The sequence below is a fragment of the Erythrolamprus reginae genome, chromosome Z (assembly GCF_031021105.1).
Source record: "Erythrolamprus reginae isolate rEryReg1 chromosome Z, rEryReg1.hap1, whole genome shotgun sequence".
Taxonomy (NCBI): Eukaryota; Metazoa; Chordata; class Lepidosauria; order Squamata; family Dipsadidae; genus Erythrolamprus; species Erythrolamprus reginae.
Genome location: NC_091963.1, coordinates 63,752,182 through 63,770,460, shown reverse-complemented (window position 1 = coordinate 63,770,460; position 18,279 = coordinate 63,752,182). Strand labels below are relative to the sequence as shown.

The window sequence follows — 18,279 nt, the reverse complement described above, 5'->3', positions numbered from 1 at the left end:
ATGTGGTGATCTTTAAAGAAATCTTTAAAGAGGAGAAGTTCTCCTCCCCCCGCCCCCCGCTGCTAGCCCACCTCAATCTGCATCTCAAAGCCCTGTGCTAGCCACAAAGGACTAATTAGCAGCAAACTATTTAAAATTCAGAGTTATTCCAACTGCAAAACCCCAACCGCCTCCATCATAAATAAGGTGGCTTCCATTACCACATGGCTCATTATGTATGGTATGTATGGTTTGCTTGGGATGCATTACTGTTTTATATTAAGGGTTTTAACCATTTTAATCATTGGATTTGTACTGTGCTTTGCTGTTGTGAGCCCTCTGAGTCTTCGGAGAGGGGCAGCATACAAATCAAATAAATAAATAAATGCATACATACATAAATACAGTGGTACCTCGTGATACGAACCCCTCGTCATACGAACTTTCCGAGATACGAACCCAGGGTTCGGAAATTTTTTGTCTCTTCTTCCGAACTTTTTCCGTCTTACGAACCGGCTGCCTGAACGCCGAACCCGGAAGTTCGGCAAAAGTTCGGGTTTGGCATTCGGGTTCGAGAGGACGCCGAGAAGCTCCCCAGCTGTTTCAAAAGGCAACAGCCATACATACATACATACCAAGCGATTCCTCTTTACTCCCTGACGATCTTTAAAAGCGCCTAAAGTCCTGCCAACATTTAAAGTGACAAAAATCTGGCAGTGATGTTCCAATGCCCCCTAGTGGCTGTGTAGTCACCTAACAATCACGTCCCAAGCCCTTAAATGCTTGACAAGCATTCGAAACCAAGCAGATCCTCTAAAGGTTCAAAACAGATAATAATAATAATTATTATTAATAATAATAATTTATTAGATTTGTATACCGCCCCTTTCCTTTTTAAAAAAATATAATTTTATTGATTTTTTTAAAATTTTACAAAAAACAAAGCATAAAGCATAAAGTGTGCCATCACCAAGAAGAAAAATAAAAATTCCCATCACCAGGGAAGATTCAATTTTGTATCCTACTTTGCTTCATCTCTGGGTTACATTGTTCATTCTTATAAAGTGATTGAATTTTATTTCTTACATTTGCATCGCTTACTGATCTTGTTAATATATAATTTTTGACCTTCTCCCACCGCCTCATTGTTGCTGCTAATTTCTCTTCATTATAATTATGTAGTCTAATTTCCATAATTTCATAGTGAATGTGGTCCGCCATGTATCTGCACCAATTTTTTATCGTCCATTTATTGTCATCTTTCCACCCAAGCACTATTGTTGCCTGGGCACTTTCTATCGCTGCAATTTTGATTTCTTCATATTCTTTTACCTCACTATTTTTTATCAATAATGCTGCTTCCTTGGTTATTTTCCAATTCCCATTCGTAATTTTATTCACTTCCATTTGTATTTGTTTCCAAAATTTTTGAACTTTATTACATTCCCAAAACATATGCATAAATACTCCTTTTTCCTTACAACTAACGGTTCAAAACAGATAATAATAATGATTATTAATAATAATTTATTAGATTTGTATACCGCCCCTTTCCGATGACTCGGGGTAGCCCACAACAGCAATAACAATATAGTACAAATCTAATAGTTAAAACTAAAATTAAAATCCCACTATCATTAAAAAAAAATCAATCCTACACAACCATACCATACTCAAATCTTACTAGTCAGAAGGGGGCGCAATTAGTCTCCCCATGCCTGGTGACATAAATGGGTCTTCAGAGTCTTGCGGAAGGCGAAGAGGGTGGGGGCAGGGCCGCCACAGAGAAGGCTCTTCCCCTAGGTCCCACCAGACAACATTGTTTAATCGACGGGACCCAGAGAAGGCCGACTCTGTGAGACCTAATTGGCCACTGGGGTTTGTGCAGCAGAGGGCGGTCCCGTAGGTATTCTGGTCCGATGCCATGTAGGGCTTTATGGGTCATTACCAACATTTTGAATTGTGCCTTGAAACTAATCGGCAACCAGTGCAGGCCGTGGAGTGTTGATGAGACGTGGGCATATCTAGGAAAGCCCATGATTGCTCTTGCGGCTGCATTCTGCACGATTTGAAGTTTCCAAACACTCTTCAGAAGTAGCCCCATGTAGAGAGCATTGCAGTAGTTGAACCTTGAGGTGATGAGGGCGTGAGTGACTGTGAGCAGAGACTCCCTGTCCAAATAGGGCTGCAACTGGTGCACCAGGCGAACCTGGGTAAATGCCCTCTTCGCCACAGCCGAAAGATGGTGTTCTAAAGTTAGCTGTGGATTGAGGAGGACCCTGTCCGATGGGGTCAATAACTCCCCCCCCCCCAAGGTAATGGATGGATAGATGGGATTGTCCTTGGGAGGCAAAACCCACAGCCACTCCGTCTTCTCAGGATTGAGTTTGAGCCTGTTGACACTCATCCAGACCCTAACAGCCTCCAGACACCGGCACATCACTTCTACTGCTTCGCTGACTGGACATGGGGTGGAGATGTATAACTGGGTATGATCAGTGTACTGATGATACCTCACCCCATGCCCTTGGATGATCTCACCCATGGTTTTATGTAGATATTAAATAGCAGGTGGGAGAGGACCGACCCTTGAGGCACCCCACAAGGGAGAAACCTAGAGGTCGACCTCTAGGTTTATTTATCAGAGAATCAGGATGATTTAAACCACTAAAACAATACCACCCAGCTACATTCCATGACATAAAACCTAAGGTGTTTTTCTTAAACTGGGTCTATTCTTTTGCAGCTTGTCAGGATATTTGATTTATACAGAGGGAATTTGTGGGGTTGTTGCAATGTATTGAGGTGTCATCACACTCGAGGTTGGCCTTCTCTAAAAGAGGGGCGGTCCCATCTAAATTCTGTATGGTAAGAGTTTTTAACACCAGCTTGCCATTCAGATACCTCTTCACTAGATGTAGAAGAGGGGGTTGTTAGATTATGCACCAATCAGCTTTGAGATAATGAAACTGACATGGGACCTCTCCCACTCTCTTGTAGTACTGAGGGCATCATTGGGTAATTACATAAGGATGCTGGTATCTCCTTCTCTGCTGGCTCCTCTAGTGGCCCCTGTGTGTCTTGGCTTCTGTTTTCCATAAAGATTAGATTCATGCAAACCCTGCACTGTTCGGAGAGTCCAATGTGGGTTGTTCTTCAGCCTCATTGGCAGGGACTGAGTTAAAAATTAACATAATTATCATGTCCCGCCCCCCTCTGCCTCCCCAGGTTCAGTCTTAAAAACTCAGTCATAGTGTAGGGACTATGAGTTTTCTTCTCACAGTATGTGAGATTTATAGGATGTTTACTAACAATAATTTTTCTCCTTTTTTTCCCTTTCTCTATAGGAAGAAGACCTGGATCTCGAGAACCACTGCCCTCCGGGGTATTGTTCTCCGTCTCTTCAATCCCTGAGAGGCCACTGCTCTCCGGAGTATTGCCTTGCTGAAAGGGATTGCTGGATTGGGGTCCCTGACGCCCGTAATCAGAACCCCCCCCAACCACTCTTCCAGCGCAACGAGTCTCCGAGTATTGGTTCTTACCGATCAGAGGAGCAATCAGCACACAGAATTTCCCCATGGGGGGAAATCAGCTGCAAGGCAATCCCAGCAGCTCCCAGACAGCGTTCCTGCCGATTGGCAATGGAAAAAGAAAAAAAGATCAGCTGTTCGGAGGCCCTTTGCAGCCAACGTTTTCCCGATCGCTCAGAGGAGCAGCGATCGAAGGAATTGAAGGGGTGTGTGTGCAGAAGGTGATCGCCGAGCCGCCCGAAGTTGCGCCCGCCATTTTGGCGCAGGGCCAAAGCCTCTGAGTCCCCCTCCGGCCGTTTGAGAAGCAGAGCTTTTCCCGCCTGACGTCACGGCCGCCATCTTGTCTGATAAGGGGTCAGAGTGACTAGGCTCTTTTCAGCCTATCCCTTCTTTCTTCAGGGCGTTGCCAGGACAACGAAGCTATTATGGGCTTCTACCTGGTATCCAGCCAATCACGAGCAGGAAAAACAGATGACGTGTTATTTAGGGGACACCAGCTTCCCTAGTCCACCATTTTACTTGCTTTTAAGCAGTAACCTCGTGTTTTTGGCTCGGTGTTCTTCCAAACATGTCTCAATCCAGTCCCAGCGCTCCTGTGCCCTCCTCCTCCAAGAATAAAAGTAAGGACAAGGGGCCCAGCTCAAAATCTAAGGGGAAGAGCTCTCAGTCCTCCAATGCACTAAAGGAGGCTGAGAAGAAAATAAAGGCCCTCGAGGCCCAGCTGGACAAAGCAAAACCGAGACAGGGGCCTAGCCCCTCAGCCATGGTTATTCCACCCGTTTATCAAAGCCCGCTGGGTCCTCCTCCCCTGCCATCGGCCACCTTTGAGGGGCCTCCTTTTCAAAGCACTGGGGGTCTTTCACCAGACCGCCCATTAAGTGCCCCCCCACCATCTGAGGGATTTCAGAGATCAGAATGGAGCAGGCCTGCCTCTCAACCTCCAGCAGCTACAGCCACATTCACGCCCACAGCAGCAGGGCTCAGGGGCTCTACAGATAACTGGCAAGCCATGTCTCCCTCGGTACAAGACATGATTGCTTCAGCTTATGCACAGGGCATAGCAATTGGGGCCCAACAACAACATCAATCCCCACTGCCACCTCGCCCCAGCAGGCAGGATATCTGGTCAGCTCCTGCACCTGCACCTTACCTGCATGACTCCTTTCAGGAGGAGCAAGAGTTCAGAGAGGCCTTTTCAGACCCGGAGAATGAGCTGTCGGGGGATGAAGCCACTTTACCAGAACAGCCTGTACTAGCAGGCTTATTCAAGGCACCCCTTTTCAGGGTTCTCCTAAATAAGGCCAGAACCACACTAACTTTGACCAGTGCCCAAAAGACGGCTGACCAGGATGTGGGTACATTACCCGCTTCCAGACTCATTAATGAGCCTCAAAGGGACTCAGAAACTATCCCTGCAGTGCCGATATTTGCAGAAAACATAAAGAGGCCCTGGCAGCAACCAGCAGCAGCTCTGGGTCCCTCAGCTCTGGACAAGAAGCTTTACTCCTTCGATCCAGAAATAGAGGATTTGCTCCAATACCCGGCTGTGGATACCCCGGTTACCTCACTAATTTCTAATGCCCTGGTTCCATCGGAGATGGCGGATGGTTTGCGGCCTGACGATAGGAAGGCCGAGAACCTGATCCGGAGAATGCACCAGCTATGCGCCTGGTCCTTGAGAGCTGCTATGGCAGCCTCCTTCTTCAACCGGGCCTCAATCCTTTGGCTTTGAGACATCCTCCCCAGGCTGGGCCCGGAGGACGCTCGCCTTCGCCAAGACATTAATAAATTGATCGCCTCCATGGAGTTCTCCGCCGATGCCACCTTGGCTGCTTCTAGGTTTTCATCCAGGGCGATGGCTACCAACCTTTCCACTCGACGCCTAATATGGCTCCGCTCTTGGCAAGCGGACGCCAAATCGAAATGGCGTCTTGCAACCGCGCCCTACCAAGGGACCACACTTTTTGGAGAATCACTAGACAAAGTCTTGATCGAGGATAAAGACAAGAAAAAGGTGCTGCCAAGGTCGGCGAGGAGGCAAGACAGGCGGGCGGCCCCATACTACAGAAGGCAGCCCTTTCGAGCGGACACGGCCGCGCCCGCGGCCTCAAACACCAGGCCATATGGACAGAGCTCCTACACGCAGCCATCCTTCAGGTCCGACAGAACAGGTTACGGAGACAGGAACCGACAGTTCCAACAGCCCCGCAGATCCTTTCGGGGCGGGAACAGAGGAGGGTACCGAAAACAAAAATGACTTACCCATCCAGGTACCCATCGGTGGACGCCTGCAGTCCTTCTCAGACTCTTGGGCGGCTATTTCCACCGAAATTTGGGCGCTAGATACCGTGAAGAACGGTCTGCGCATCAACTTCCTACAGACTCCTCCGGACAGATTCCTACAATGCCCGTCGCTATCTCAACCAAGACATTCCCTGATTGCCAGGGAAGTACAACACCTGTTGGACATTGGGGCAATAGAACCGGTGCCAGTACATCAACAAGGACAGGGGTTCTACTCTATCGTGTTCTTGGTCCCCAAGACGTCCGGCGGCTACCGCCTGATTCTCAACCTCAAGCAGCTGAACATCTACGTTCGCTACCAACGTTTCAAGATGCATTCCTTACAGTCAATCCTGGCATCCATCCGACACCACGACTGGATGACCTCCATCGACCTCAAGGAGGCGTACCTGCACGTACCAGTTCATCCACATCATCGACGTTTCCTCCGCTTTTGTATACAGGACCATCATTTCCAGTACAGGGCAATGCCCTTCGGACTTTCATCGGCCCCCAGAGCTTTCACCAAGCTTCTGGATGTACTGACAGCCGACCTGAGAACCAGATCCATTCGTCTCATGGCCTACCTGGACGACGAAATCATCTTGTCCAGCAGTCCTCAATGGGCCAGACTAGATCTACAACGGACAATACGTTCTCTAGAGACCTGTGGTTTCACAATCAACTATGTGAAAAGCCACCTGAATCCAACCAAACAGCTCTTACATTTGGGAACTCTGATAGACTCTGCAGCCGGAATCGTTTACCTGTCATCAGAGAGGCAGCAGAGGGTGAGGACGCTGATAGCTTCTATTCAGCACCGCACCAGGGTCCCCTTGGCCCTTCTATCCCAGCTGCTGGGAGTCTTCATCTCCTGCATCAGCATCGTCCCATGGGCGCGGCTGCACGCCCGCCCGCTTCAATGGCTCCTCCTCCCCTTCCAAAGAGCACGCATGAGCCACTCCAAACACCAGGTACGTCTCACGTTACCTGTCCGTCACTCTCTGCCCTGGTGGACGTCCCAAGCGCTGACCAGAGGCTCTCCCTTCCTACACCATCGGGAGGTGACGATCACCACAGATGCGAGCCTCTCCGGCTGGGGAGCACATTGCGGCTCCAGAGTGGCCCAGGGTCTCTGGACAGCAGACGACCTGAGGGACCCCAATATCAACTTGCTAGAACTAAGGGCAGTCTTCAAGGCACTCCACTCCTTCAAAGACTGGGTAGAGGGACAGCATGTCCTCGTCATGACGGACAACGTAGCAACAAGGGCCCATATAAATCATCAGGGAGGTACGAGGTCGGGCCGTTTGATGGAGGAAGCTCACTCCCTGATGTCTTGGGCGGAAACACACCTGGTCTCGATCCAAGCAGAACACATCTCAGGATCAGACAACACCCAGGCGGATTGGTTGAGCCGCACAACCATCGACCCGGGGGAATGGTCATTGAACCCGGAGGTTTTCCAGGACATTATACACCGTTATGGGGAACCGGTAGTGGACCTGTTTGCGACCCACCTCAACAACCAAGTGGCCCGATTCTACTCCCGGTTCCCGTGCCCGGGAGCCGACCGTATCAATGCGCTCCTCTCCCCATGGCCAAGGGGTCTGCTCTACGCCTTCCCTCCGACTTGCCTTCTACCCAGGGTAGTCTCCAAGATACTCTCGGAGCAGGCGGAGGTGATTCTCGTCGCCCCCTTTTGGCCCAGATGACCATGGTTCGCGGACTTGATGGACCTCTCAACCTCCCCGCCATGGAGGATCCCATACCACAGACTCTCCCTCACCCAGGGGTCGTTGGTGCACCCAGACCCTCAGTGGTGGAGGCTTGCCGTGTGGAGATTGAGGGGGACCGCTTGAGGGCGGAATCCCTGTCGGAAAAGGTCATCCATACCATCCAATCGGCTCGACGCCCGTCAACGACTCGCATTTATCAAGCGACATGGGCAGCGTTTTGTAGATTCTGCAGAGCTCGAGAGATCCCCCCTCGCTCAGCCTCCATCTTACATCTATTAGACTTCCTACAGAAGGGGCTGGACGAAGGGCTGACCCCAAACACCCTTCGCAGGCAGGTGGCAGCTATCGCCACGGTCTTAAGACCAGACCCCCTTCGACCGATTTCCCATCATCCATGGGTTAAAGACTTTCTCCGAGGAGCCTCGAATCTTTCTCCTCCAGTTATCCATCACTTCCCATCCTGGGATTTGACTTTGGTCTTACAGGTCCTTACAGGACCTCCTTTTGAACCACTGAGAGAAATCACGCTTCGCCTTCTATCAATCAAAGTAGCGTTCTTAGTGGCCATCACATCTGCTTGCAGGGTGTCGGAACTCGCGGCATTGTCAGTCCGGCCGGACCTTTGCGTGTTCCACCCAGATCGGGTTACTCTTCGGTTAGATCCCAGCTTTCTGCCGAAGGTCAACACAAGATTTCATAGATCCCAGGACATAATATTACCGGACTTCTGTACCCACGGCTCACACCCGTCAGTCTTACGCTGGCACAAAGTGGACGTCCGTAGAGCTCTAAAGATTTACATTCGACGGACCAGCTCTTTCAGGAAATCAGAAGCATTATTCGTTTCTTTCTTCCCAGGATCCATGGGCAACAAGGTGTCCTCTAAAACTATCAGCCGATGGATCCAGTCCTGCATCATGGAGGCATACAGGACACGTGGGACACCTTTGCCAAGGACAATCACGGCTCACTCTACCAGAAGTGCAGCCACCACAGCCGCCTGGAACACACAGGCGTCGATCGATGACATCTGTCGGGCCGCAACCTGGGCGGCCCCCACGACTTTCATCAGACACTACCGTATAGACCAGCGTTTCCCAACCGGTGTGCCGTGGCACAGTAGTGTGCCGCGAGACATGGCCAGGTGTGCCGCGAGAAGTTCCAGCTGGGCGGGGCGCTGCTGGCGCCCCTGCCTGAGTGTCGTCCTGTGGATGGTCTTGGGCTTCACAGTCGCTTCCTGATTCCCTCTCCTCCCACCGCCTATGTCTCCCGCCGTCGCCTCCCACCAAGCCGTCTCCCGTTGCCGTGGGTTCCTCGAGTGGGAGCTGCCGCTTCCCTCTGTCCAGCTCAGCCACGCTGCCGTAGAAAGCACAGAGGTTATTGCCACCGCTTCTGCCTCCACTCAGGGAGCCACCGTGGTCACCGCGCCTTTTCCTCTCGCTCAGCTCAACCACGGTGGCTCCCTGAGTGGAGGCAGAGGTGGCGGCAATAACCTCTGCACTTTCTACGGCAGCATGGCTGGGCTGCCTGGAAGGAAGCGGCAGCTCCGAGGAATGAGGCGCTGGCGGTAGACACAGGCGGAGGGAGGAGAGGGAACCAGGAAGCAACCGTAAAGCCCAAGACCAGCCACAGGACGACCTTCAGCCAGGGGCACCGGAACCGCACGCAGCCATGGTGGGAGCAGCATGAGGTAGCAACGAGGCGCGAGGACAAGCAGGCAGCTTGGCGGAGGGGAAGCGCTGAGGGGCTCTCCTCCTTCCCCACCCCCGCGCTTCTTTCCCGCCCTGGCTTTCGCTTCGCCCCATGATTTCCCCGCAATTTCATCCAGGCCACCTCTTGCCTCCTTTTGAACTGCGGGGAAATCTGCGGGTGAAGCAAAAGCCAGGGCGGGAGAGAAGCGCGGGGGTGGGGAAGGAGGAGAGCCCGTCAGCGCTTCCCCTCCGCCAAGGTGCCTGCTTGTCCTCGCGCCTCGTTGCTACCTCCTGCCTTTTTCCAGGGGCCTTTGGAAGGCACCCAGGGAAGGGGGGGATTGGGGGTGGCTTCTCGTCCTCCTCATCCGGCTGCTAACGCCCGCCCGGTCCCTCTTGCAGTCCCTTCACCGAGCGCTTTTGTCCCAGGCTGTCAGCGAAAGGGCTGCAGGACAGGCGGGGCAGGCTTTCTTCTCACAGCTGAGGCAGGATTTGGAATGTCGGGTGTGTGTGCGTGCCCCTGCCACCCGGAACATTTAAAATAAGAAAAACCTTTGCCGGCCTCCGCAGAGAAGAAAGGAAGAGAGAGAAAGAGAGAGAGAGCAAGAGAGACATAGCAAGAGAGGCAGAGAGAGAGAGACAGAGAAAGAGAAAGAGAAAGAAAGAAAGAAAGAGAGCTAGCAAGAGAGAGAGAAAGAGAGACAGAGAAAGAGAGACAGAGAGAGAGAAAGAGATAGCAAGAGAGAGAGAAAGAGAGAGAAAGAAAGAAAGAAAGAGAGAGAATGAAAGAGATAGCAAGAGAGGCAGAGAGCAAGGGAGAGAGAAAGACATATAGGGAGGGAAGGAGTGAGAGAGAAAGAGAGCAAAAAAGAGAGGAAGAAAGAAAGAGGGATGGAGAGAGAGAAAGAAGGGAAGGAAGGAAGAGAGAGAAAGAGTGAGGGAGAAATAGAGTGAAATGGAGGAAGATTTTTTTTTGTCAAAACTTTTCTTTAGCCGCCACCCCACCCCGTTCAGTGTTCCCCAGGATTTTGAAAATATGAATAATGTGCCACGGCTCAAAAAAGGTTGGGAAACACTGGTATAGTCTCATTCGCTTCATCGGAAGCGGCATTCGGTCGCAGAGTGCTGCAACGGGTTTGTGTTCAGACACCCCTGGTTCAGCCTATCCCGCCCTTGTTGGTTTGCTTGGGTATATCCCACATTGGACTCTCCGAACAGTGCAGGGGAGAAGGACCGTTGAACTTACCTGAACGGTCTTCTCGCTGCACTGTGAGGAGAGTCCAAACCCTCCCGGCTTCTTGGCCCAGGGGTTCAGTTCGTTACCAGTTTAACTTCTTAGTTAATAAAATTGGTTTGTTTACACTATTCCTTCGTTTTTCTTGACTGAACCTGGGGAGGCAGAGGGGGGCGGGACATGATAATTATGTTAATTTTTAACTCAGTCCCTGCCAATGAGGCTGAAGAACAACCCACATTGGACTCTCCTCACAGTGCAGCGAGAAGACCGTTCAGGTAAGTTCAACGGTCCTTCCTGGAGGAGAAGCAAGAGGCACAACCACAGGGGAAATCAAATCTATAAGTGGTTCGGCTGTGTCCACTATGATCAGTAGAGATTTCCTTAAGTTTTCCACCTTAAATAATATATTGTCTTCTTCTTCCCTTGGAAGAGCACCAAAAGCGTTAATAAGTCCAGTTTCTGTAATGTTAAGTGCATCATCACTGAGCAATGCTCCCACTTTCTTCATCTCTCTATCCCAAGGTTGAGAGTGTGGAAGAGACAGCATCTTTGGAGGATCTCATGTTGACAAGGGTTTAATCTTTTCCTCAGAGAAAACGCTGATTGGAAAAATTTGGAAGGAGGCTAGATGTGCCTTCATCTTAAATAACATTAGTGGAATGGTGGGCCGTTTGAAAATCAGAAGTAATCTCTTCCAATTTGGGGACTCTGGAAGCCAGCACGGAGATCAATCTGCCCCCTCTGACAATGGAGAAGTTGGCTTAGGGAGTTTAGTATAACACTCTTAGTATTCCAATGTCTATAATTAATTCTAATCAAATGAATTTTAAGAGCAACCTGGTGTGTTTGCAGTAGGGGAGATACTTTTTTGTCTTCTAATAAATCTTTTCTATTGGTGCCTCCCCCTCTTGCAGTCCTGCCTGGAGAAGACCTTATTTTCTGGGTGGGTTGCCACTTTTTTGCGGCCTCTTTAAATTTCTCCTCTTCCTTATCCTGACTATGGCGTTTATCCATGTCTGCTGTGAGAACTTTAATGGGAATGACTGTAGCCTGTTGTTGAGCCTGCAGAAAAACAGGTACCGTATATACTCAAGTATAAGCTGAATTTTTTAGCCCAAAAATGGACTGAAAAACCTGACCTCAGCTTATACACTAGTCACTGACAGGTCACCACAAGAGGGCGCCCGCGGGAGCCCAGCAGGCATTGCTGGCTTGGCTGGGTGAGGGAGCTATGGCAGGTGCCGCCTCTTCCTGGCTGAGGTAGCTTCGGGGATGCCTTTGGGAGGGCATTACTGTCTGTGTACCGGTAAATATGTAGAGCCTAGTAGTGCCATCTCTGAAAGCCGGATGCAGGGACTGGGCTGCGGAGGTCACGCTTTTCCACCCTCCGTGGCTCCAACTTTCAATTAGAAAAGAAGGCTGACGTGGAGGAACGATGCTGGCGGCGAGGCACCTTTAAGGCAAATTCAAGGGTTTAAATTTTTTTTTTTGCTTTTCTACCTGCAAAGGCCGGAGCTCTCGGGACTACGGTTGGCTGGCTCCTTTGCTTGAGCCGGGGAGAGGAGGCACCTGCCCCACCCCTCCCACAGCTCCGTCAGCACGCGAGAGGGGAAAAAGCTGGTGAGGGGGGGGGGCGGCGAGAAGGCAGAAGCAGGAATCCACCGCCCCCAACCTCACCAGCTTCCCATCACCTTTTTCCCCTCTCGCGCGCTGTTGGAGTGGTTGGCTGGCTCCTTTGCTTGCATGCGAGAGGGGAAAAAAGCCGGTGAGGTCAGGGGCGGTGGATTCCTGCTTCTGTCTTCTCGCCACGCCACCCCCCACCTCACTGGCTTTTTTCCTCTCTCGTGCATCATTGGAGCTGTGGGAGGGGTGGGGCAGGTGCCTTATCTCTCCGGCTCAAGCAAAGGCGCCAGCCAATCATAGTCCCGAGAGCTCCGGCCTTTGCAGGTAGAAAAGTAATTTTTTTTAAAAAAAAAAAACCCTTGAATTTGCCTTAAAGGCAGCTCCTCGGCACCGGCATCGTCCCTCCGCGCCACCCTTCTTACCTAATTGGAAGTTGGAGCCACGGAAGGTGGAAAAGCGCGACCTTCGCAGCCCTATCCCACCCGATCCCCACGTCCAACTCTCAGAAATGGGAGTCCTGGTCCTTCTGTTTGGCCACTTCTGTTTGGCGTCCTCTGCTCCAAATGCATGGATCAATGCAATGTGTTGCAAACTCCCAGAGCAACGCAATCTCTTCCAAACTCCCATAGCAACGCAATCTCTTCCAAACTCCCTGAGCAATGCAATCTCTTGCAAACTCCCTGAGCAATGCAATTTGTTGCTATTGCTCAGAAAGGTGCACGCCCACACATGCGTGGTTCCCCTCAGTTCCCGCGCTCGGCTCCTGAAGTGCTTGCTGTGGAGATGACGGTTCCTGCGCTCAGGTGAGGGAGATTTGAGGCTTTTGTGCTGTGAAAGTGTTTTGTGCGTGTGCCTCTCCCAGTGCTCTGGGGACCTTTCTCCCCGCCCGCCCACCTTTTAGAGTACCGTATAAATCCTATCAATCAGGCAGTTCCCATTACCGGTAGCCAGTCTGTTGCAAGAGGTGCAGGAATTATGGGAGTTGAAGTCCACCATCCTTAAAACTGTCAAGTTTAAAGACCCCTGGGTTAGAATTACAAGTGCAAAGGGTCTTTAAACGTTTTAAGGCTTGTGGACTTCAACTCCCACTCCTGAGGTAGCATGGCTGGTGCAGGAATTCTGGGAGTTGAAGTCCACTAGCCTTAAAACTGTCAAGTTTAAAGACCCCTGGGTTAGGGTTAGAAGTGCAAGGGTCTTCAAACCTGGCAAGATTATGGCTTGTGGACTTCAACTTCAAATACCAGATTGCTTTTGTTTACCCTCTTTTAAATATACAGAGCTAGTTTACTGGTTTTCTTTGAAATAAATATTCTAAAACATTTAATCTACTGATATATTAATCTACTAATCGACTCTGCCTCCCTGTGGTGAAGGGGTACCTTCTTAAAGTCCAAACCTCAGCAGGAAATGATCTGACCATGAAAAGGGAGAAATATCTATAAGCCTTAACCTGATCATGTTTCCACTGCCCCGAGAGGAACACTAGGTCAAATGTATGTGCCCTCCATGAGTCAGACCTTGAACTGCTTGGGAGAGGTCCATGGGAAGCCATGAACTTCTGAGCTATGTCCGAGGATTCACTGAGTGAAGTCCCCCAGCACCATCGCCAACCCAGCTACTGCCTCTAGCAGCAGAGGCAGGGTTGTTACAATGCAGCCGGGAGGCATGTACATTAACAGCAGACCCAACTGAACCCATGAGTCTAACCTCAAGAGATTCACACCCAACAAGCTCTGGGGTAGGGATCCTGTAAGGACAAAGGCTCTTCCAGACAATAATTGCCACTCCTCCACCCCTTCCCTGGAGTCATTACTGATGCAATACCTGAAATCCATCTGGGCACATCTCAGAGAAGGGAACATCCAGCCAGGTCTTGGCCCCCTCATCCAAGAGTAAATCTCAAATATGGGGGGGGGGCTTATTGACAACAGACCTGGTATTAAATAGCAGTAACCTGACATCCCCTGTCACCCACTACACAAGATGAACCCAATGAACCAGAATCAGAGGGGCTGGAACAATTAATCACTCTAAGACAGCGAGTCCTAGTTCTCTGTGAGTGTCCTAACCCCTGGCTTCTGCCATACCTACCTCTCCCAGTCGTAACCATGATACTACAGCCCTCCCACCTCTCAAGGATTCCTCCCATCCTACTGGCCCCCTCCTCCCTGGCAGGCCACACATAACATCCATACCAAACCAGGGACAGTTATTGGGCCCCCACCTGCTTATGTTTGCACACTCAGCGGGAGGGGGGGTGTTTCCAACTCTTGCACCATGCTTTCTTGTTCATCCAATTCAATCACTCCATCCATTCATTCCATCAGAATCATCCCCTTCCTCTCACATATACCCAAACATTCCCCCCAGCCCCAAGATAAAACATTGATTTTAAAACTGCAGTGAATTAAAACAAGGCATGTAAAAAACATTTATAACAGCCACCCAGACCAATCAAAGTTTATTCTTTCTCGATAAATATAAATATTTTATTGTCATTGTCAATACAACAAAATTGTCACCAGATTTTCTGCTTTCACCTTAACCCTGTTGCTCTGTTCAAAACCACTATACACTTGTACTGTTTACAGGTCTGTGTGACTCGCACTGAAAATTCTTTATTTTAAGTGCTTATATTTGGTCAATTTGAAAACTTCTTTCCCTTGGAAACTAGGTTGAACATTTCTGCACACAATGAAATGAAAATTGAAATAAAAAAATAATGCTTATTGGTTTATTTTGCTCATAAAAGCCCCCCCCCCTTTGTGATTTTTTTCAATTTATAGATAGTTTTGCCTGCAAATAACATAAATTTTACTAAATTTGGTGTGGAATTACTAGTTTGAACATTTATGAACAGAATGATATGAAAATTGAACTGAAAAAATGATGCTTATTCGTTTATTTTGTTCATAAAAGGGCCACCCACTCCGTTTTTTCAAGCATGTCACTTTATAAATTTTTCTAGTCCCCTAATTCCAAATATTTTCAATAACTTTGGCATTGAATTACCAGTTTGAACATTTCTGAACATAATGAAATGAAAATTGAACTGAAAACATTGAGGCTTATTTATTTTGCACATAAAAGTCCCCCCCCCTCGCTGTGTTCAATTATTTCAATATATATAAAAATTATGCTGTTAATTTCAAAATTACATACTTGTTTTTAGTAAAATGGATTTCTTTCATAAAATTAGTGGTCTGGCTATCATGTGCTTGCTTTTCAATAGGATATTCCCAATATTTCAAGCCAAATCTATATAAAAAGTGAAATTAATGGCACACAGCAAGGCTGAGGGGGTGTGGCCCTTTTGTGACCAAAATAAACAAATAAGCATCAGTTTTTTCAGTTCAGTTCTATTTTTCTTATGATAAGGAATGTTCACTTCAGTATATCAAAACTTTTGGGGGAAAATTCCTTAGAGATTTGTAGCCTAAAAAAATATACACTGACCTGAAATGCTCAAAAAATGGGGAGGCGGCCCTTTTGATCAAAATAAAAATATAAGCATCAATTTTTTCAGTTCAATTTTCATATCATTATGTTCAGAAATGTTCAAAATAGTTTCCCAGTGAAAACGGTTTTCAAAAAGAGCAAATTTATGTACCTAAAATAAATCCTTTTGGATTTATTTTAGGTACTTAAATTTACATTTTTTTCTTATGATCAGGAGTGTTCAAACTAGTAATCCCACACCAAATTTAGTAAAATTGTACACATTTTGCAGGCTAAACTATCTATAAATTGAAAAGAAATTAACAAAAAAGGGGGTGGGCTGGCTTTTATGAACAAAATAAACCAATAACCATTATTTTTTTTATTTCAATTTTTATTTCATTGTGTGCAGAAATGTTCAACCTAGTTTACAAGGGAAAGAAGTTCTCAAATTGACCAAATATAAGCACTTAAAATAAAGATTTTTTGGTGCGATTCACACAGACTCGTAAACAGTACAAGTGTGACTTTTTTTGTCCAGCAAAAACTAAGCGCCCGCCCCCCCCCCCCCTAAAAAAAATTTCTTATAGAGAGAACCCCTGAAATGATGAAAAGTCATGAAATTTCAAGTTTCAGAAATGCAGGGAAATTTTTTTTACAGGTTCTCAAACTTCGATTTCATGTTGCACAGACTGGAACAGAACAGCAGGGTTAATGTCCCTGTTATTCATGTGCTTGCATTGGGAGAAAGTGTTCCTCCTGGGCTAGTAAAAACTCCCCCTCCTCTCAGATAAAGTCCTGCAGATACAGTGCCTTTCAGTCTTAATATGAGGCCAGAAAAGCCTCATACAATACAGATACAGAAAATCCTCATACAATACAGATACAGTTGTGCCTGCTGCTGGAGCAGAGATCCAGGCAGAAGATAATAAAAGCCCAGAAGAAATGGAAGTAGTCAGCAAAGCCCAAGGGGCGGCTGAATCACCGTGTTTACTGAGACCATAACTCAGGCCCATTATAGGAGTAGGGGAGACAGGTGTGCCTGATGTTAATCCTGAACAGTACTTGTGGTTGTTCCTAAGTTAGTCCTTCCTAAGGTAGAAGGCAGGCTCCAAGGCAAAAAATTCCGTGCCAAAAACCACCAGAGGAGCAGCCGCAGCAGCAAGAGCTATCAGACCTAATGTTCCACACTTAAGGCCCCCAGTTAAACTCAGGATGCCTTTGAAAGAGAAGCCCCTGCTCTCGTCTCTCCTGCTGGTGTCCACAGGAGCCGCAATAGCAGAAGCCCGAGACCCGGTTCTGAAGGAGAAGACCACCGAAATAATGGTGGTGGCAGCAGCAGTGGCAAGGCCTCAGCAATGAAGTCCTGCATGTGACCCAAGAAAACCAGCCTGAGGGGCTCCTTCCACAACTAGAGAATGGCTGGGATGCCAGCAACTCTGCTCACTTGCACAGGCAAACCGTCCATCTGTTGTTCCCAGCATTTTGGCCATTGTCCTTGATATTATCTTCTGCGTCTGGCCACTATAGGCAACCCACCTGGGCATTATCCTTAGACTGGCCATTGTCCTCCGCACTTGGTGCTTGACTGCTGTTCTTAGTGTCTCTGCGCCTGGGTGTTGTAATATCCCGGCGCCAGCATCAGCGTTCAGCTGCCACCAATGTTCCCTTTAAGTTGCGCGGGCTCATGCCCGCACAGCCATCAGGAACCCCCCATGCAGAAACTTTTGAAGCGGGGCAAAGCCACGCAGTCCTGGATTTCTCGCTCACTCGCCTCTTCCTGGCTACAATCGCTAAGATCTGCCGGAAAAAAAGTTTGGCCTTGCGTGGTTGCTGTCCCAAGCAAGATGGCAGCACCCATCAGGCACTTCTGATCCTCTTTTGGATGGGTTTGCTGAGTCTGGGCGCCACCGGCGACGGCGTCGGCACTCGGCAAGTAGGGGCAGGGGGATGGGTGCTGCAGATCAAAAGGAGAAAGCCAGCCAGCTGCGAGTGAGGTATGCAAAAGCAGCCTGCTTTCTCCTACTGGGGTGCCTGGCTGCGCTCACTCTCGGTGATGATCAGGAGGGGAGATTTTTCTCTCTGTGGAAGTGTGGTTAATGTTAAACCGAAAGGGCAGAGCTGCTCTCATCGCTGAGAGTGAGCGCATCCGGGCGGGAACCCGGGCAAGAGAGACGAAGGAAGGAAGAAAAAATATATAGAGAAAAAGAGAGAGGGGGGAGAGGGGGAGAGAAAGGGAGGGAGTGAGGAAGAGAGACAGAAAGAGAGAAAAAAGAGAGGAAGGACAAGAGAAAGAAAGAGGAAGGGAGGGAGGGAGGAGATATCGAGGGAACAAGGAAGGAAGGAAGGAAGGAAGGAAGAAAGGAAGGAGGAAGAATGAATGGAGGGACGGAAAAAGGAAGGACTTTTTGGGGGTGTATTATTTTTTATTTTTCTCTCAACATACATTCAAAAATACAGTGTACCATCTAATTTTCCATGAATAAAATGCGGTATTTTGTTAGTAACTAATATCAATCATCAAAAAAGTTGCAAAAGTTTTTTTCTAATTTTGTCATCCAGTTACATATTTTTCTTTTAATTAAAATCCCTCCTTAATGTTCCTTCAAAAAGTACAGCACCCATTATATTTTTAACTTATTAACCATTATGCCAAAGTGCTTCTTTCTTTTTACATTTTTCTATAAACCAAGAAAAAATTGTATAGCCAATCAGAGGTTAACAAAAGAAAATTAAAAACAAAACATAAACATATATGAATT

The 18,279-nt window shown here is 48.3% G+C and overlaps 1 protein-coding gene across 3 annotated transcripts in view; it reads left to right on the top strand.

Moving 5' to 3' along the window:
* SUGCT (succinyl-CoA:glutarate-CoA transferase) overlaps nt 1-18,279 on the top strand; it is a 417,742-nt gene that overhangs the window by 156,223 nt on the left and 243,240 nt on the right. The gene's annotated exons all lie outside the window — the stretch shown is intronic.